The sequence below is a fragment of the Urocitellus parryii genome, chromosome 5 (genome assembly GCF_045843805.1).
Source record: "Urocitellus parryii isolate mUroPar1 chromosome 5, mUroPar1.hap1, whole genome shotgun sequence".
NCBI classification, from domain to species: domain Eukaryota; kingdom Metazoa; phylum Chordata; class Mammalia; order Rodentia; family Sciuridae; genus Urocitellus; species Urocitellus parryii.
In genome coordinates, this window is record NC_135535.1 from 156,942,803 (window position 1) to 156,947,526 (window position 4,724).

Genomic DNA, 4,724 nt, shown 5'->3' on the forward strand with positions numbered 1-4,724 from the left:
AGGAATAACATCTCATAATGGCTATTTATGTTATTTTTATTCATTATACATTTGTCAGTTTTTAAATTGGGAGCTGTCTTGTTGATAAGAGTTCTTCATTAGTTATTAGCATGTAACATTTTCCAAATTCTTTGTATTTCAACTGAAGTGTTTTGACATGGAATTTTATATTTTTATGCAAATGTAACCCATCTTTTATTGTTTTTATTATCAAGGAAATGCCTAAATAAACTCTCAAGTTTCAGTTGCTCGTAATTGGAGGTCATGCAAGCTGTGTAATACATTATTATTCTTTCACTAGCTTTGCTGTAGGTATTACCTTTGATGTGATAATGGTTGTTTGGGGTATTTTTCAGGGTCTCTTGCTGAAAGTACTTGGGCTTGCAGATAATCTGGTTTTGGGTGACAGGAAAGGAATGAAAATTCTTAGCATTTCTGTCTTCATATTGTGTCTGTCTGCATTGTAGCCTTAACCTTTGAGTCAGATTCTACACACTTTTTTTTTTTAATACTGTGGGTTGTATTTTTATTTTTTAAAAATATTTATATTTTAGTTTTTGGCAGACACAACATCTTTGTATGTGGTGCTGAGGAGCGAACCCGGGCCGCAACCATGCCAGAAGAGCGTGTTACCGCTTGATCCACATCCCCAGCCCCAGTTCTACACACTTATGCATGTAGACATGTTGATCACTTGAAAAAAAGTTCTGTCCAAAACCATAATACAATGTTAACCTAGACTTCCATAGTGTCTCCCGGCATCCTTAAGAAACACCTACCGGCTGCCATGACATCAACCATGAAAGGAAGTGAAAACAAGTGGCAACTTTCGCTGCCTATACCCAAAAGACATAAATATTTCCTCCCCTATATTACCCTTTCTTTCTCCCATGTTGGTCCTATCCTTATATTCCCCCTGGAGTGGAGATGCTTATTTGTGAGTATGGGTTCTTACTTCTCCATTCTTTGGACATTGAATGAAGCCTTTCTCCTCAACACTTGTCTCTCAGACATTGGATTTTCTGTGGCATTGGCTTCTGAACCTGGGTTCAGATTATGTCTTTAATTCATCCTAGTTTATGAGGATCAAATAGGGATATTGCCGCAGTCTGACTGGGCACAAAATAACCTAGCCGCCACAAAGCCTTGTAGGTTCAAACAGCAACTCTTTATTCCTGAACTCTCACCTGCACTCTACACGCACTTTCTGGGAACACACTCCCTCCACCAGGCTCCTGGCTCTCAACAGGATATAGCTTTATTTATTTGTCTTCCCAAATTACTACTACTAATTATACAATTTTACAAAATTTTAGTTATAGATGGACACAATACCTTTATTTTTATGTGGTGCGACAGATCAAACCCAGTGCCTTATGTATGGTAGGCAAGCACTCTACCACTGAGCTACAACCCAGCCTTCCTAACTGAACTGTTTTTTTGTGTTTGGGGTGTGGTGGGAGGGTACTGGGGTTTGAACTCAACCACTGAGCTACATCCCCAGATCTTTTTTGTATTTTGTTTATAGAGATAGGGTCTCATTGAGTTTCTTAGTGCCTTGCTATTGTTGAGGCTGGCTTTGAACTCATGATCCTCCTGCCTCAGCCTCCCAAACTGCTGGGATTACAGGCGTGCATCACCATTCCTGGCTTGAACTTTTTTTTTTTTAATTTTTAGTTGTAGTTGGATACAATACCTTCATTTTATCTATCTTTATGTAGTGCCCATTGAACCCAGGGCCTTGCACATGCCAAGCAAGTACTGTACCACTGAGCCACAACCCCAGTCCCTTAATTGGTTTTTGAAATATTGTCTTTGCTGTATAATTTACAAGTTTTTTCACATCAGTTTTTAAATATTTATTTCCATTGGAATTGCATAAAATTCACAAAATGCATCAAAGTTCTCCAAGAACATATTATTGCTTATAATTTTTATATAATGTATTTTATTTTCAGTTTGAAGTAATTTTAGACTACAAAAATGTGCAAAAAATAGCTGGATGTGGCCTGAGGTTGTGGCTCAGTGGTAGAGTGCTCGCCTAGCATTCGTGAGGCACTGGGTTCAATCCTCAGCACCACATAAAAATAAAATAAAATAAGGATATTGTGTCCACCTAAAAAACTAAAAAATAAATATAAAAAAAATAGCTAGATGTGGTAGTGTGAAAAACCAGCCTCTATCTCAGAGCAAAGCCTGTCCAAGGAAGGGACATGACCTTTGTCCTTGAAAAGACCCACAGAGCACTCCTAGGCACATTCCCACCCTGCTAAGTTATTTATCTACAAATAACAGGAGAGATTTGCTGCGCCAGGTGTCCCTGACTCAGTCAGGCTAGGTGGAGACCCATAGTAACCCCCTAGCAGCATGAGACAGGGAAACACCTGGGATGCCAGCAGACCCTCCCAGTAGTTTATGGTGGTTGATAACGTGTTGGGAAACCATGTAGTTCAGCAGGAACACCCCTTTGGGCTTAAACCAATCGGTTCAAATGAATCCCCCTCTTGTAGTAACCAATCACCCCTCCCCAACTTGTTCCCGCCAGTGAATGTGCTAATCATGTTTTAGAGTTGTTATTTGATTTTCCCGTGGTGTGTGATGATTTGCTAAGAGATGCTATGATGTATGTGAAGTCCCTGCCTTCCCCAAAGAGTGTATAAAACTGCTGCAAACCCTGGGCTCAGGGCCTCTCAGCATCACCAGTTGCTGTGTGTGCGCGAAAAAGAACGAGCTAGCCCGCAATAAACACCTCTTTGCTGCTTACATCGATCTTGTGTCTCTGGTGGTCTTTTGGGGGTCCCGAATTCGAGCATAACAGTGCATGCCTGTATTGTCAGCTACTTGGAAGGCTGAGGCAGGAGAATCACAAATTCAAGGTCAACTTGAGCAATTTAGCAAGACTGTCTCAAAAATTTTTTTAAAAAGCTGGGATTTTTTTAAATTAGTTACACAAGACAATATAATGATCTTGACATATCATACATTTGAATCAGATGGGGTATAATTTCTCATATGAAAATAAAGTTGTTAGGATAAAAAAAAAAAGCTGGGATTGTAAGCTTATAGTAGAATGCTTGCCTATTAAGTGCAATGCCGCAGTCTGGCTGGGCAAATAACCGGGAGGTGACAAGCAACTTGAAGGTTGAAGAGTGAACTACTTTATTGTGAGTGAACTGAGTGAAAACTCAAAGTAGCAGGCACCCAAGGTAGCAGGAGCCGCTTCTCCGTGGGACAGCAGAGGTACATATACCCAACTAATTACACACAGCTTAACTTAATTAACATCATCTAGATACAGCAGTCAGTCATTAAGGAATCCTCATCATCTTAATGGCTCCCTCACATTACTTCACAAACCACTCCTGGCAAACTGGCAGGCGCCATCTTGACTTGATTTGCATCCCCAACAGTGCAAGGCCCTGGATTTGATTCTAACTACCAGAAGAAAAATGCAAAAATAGGCTGGGGTTGTGGCTCAGCGGTAGAGCGCTTGCCTTGCACGCACAGGCCCTGGGTTCGATCCTCAGTACCACATAAAAATAAATAAGTGAAATAAAGGTATTATGTCCAACTATAACTAAAAAATAAATATTAAGAAAATGCAAAAATAATAGTTCTTACATATTTCACACAGTTTCCAACAATGTTAACATTTTATATAACCGTAATACAATTATCAAAACCAAGATATTAACATTGGTGTGATACTGTTAAAACTATAGGCCTGGTTCTGATTTCACCTTTCAACTTTTCAGGTTCCAGATACAATTCAGAATTCAACATTGTATGTAATAGTCATGTCTGCTTAAATGTCTCAATCTGTCCGTGGGCCTTTTTTCCTTGTCTTTATTATATCTTGACACTCTTGAAGTGTTGAAGTGTCAATAACTGTTGCAGACACTAAAAGGTAATGGGTGAAAGAAAGTTCATGAAGAAACAGGATATTTGCATAGTCTCGAAATATCTCCTCAAACTCGGCTAGGTGATGCATGCCAGTAATCCCAGACACTGAAGCAGGAAGATGGCAAGTTTGAGGTCAGCCTGGGCAATTTAGGTAGATCCTGCCCCCCCCCTCAAAAAAAGGGTATTCTAGCTCAGTGCTAGAATACCCCTAGGTTCAATCCCCAACACTAAAACATAAATAAATGCAAACCTTCATAAATCTGCCGATTTTCAACATTTTTTTTTTCATTTTTGGTACTGGGGATTGATTGAACCCAGGGGTGCTTTACTACTGAGCTTCATTCCTCTTCTTATTTTTTGAGACAGCCTCACTAGTTTGCCCAGGTTGGCCTCGAACTTGTGATCCTCCTGCCTCCCTCCCAAGTCACCAAGTCACCAGGATCACAGGTGCCAAAGCACCTGGCCACTTCTAGAGGTTTTCTAAAAGAAATTTTTATCCACTAATGTTCAAAGGTTCCTGCCTTTCAACTTATATCAGTTAATGTGAATAGACAGCAGAAATGTTTCGTTAAAGTAAGACAATATTAAACATTTCATATGCACTGTACGTACATCTTCATAATGTGAAGCAAGAGAATTCACACTGCAGGAGGTGGGGTAATCCTCATAGGCAACTTTATCTCCAAGACGACGGTTACTGTGTTGGCCAAAACGCCCTCCCATTGGTCAGAGCCACATATTGCGCTTCCCTTGAAGAACTTCATTGGTTACCGTTCCCCAGCTGCCGGACTTTCCGGGGACCGTAAGTGAGTGTCGCAAAG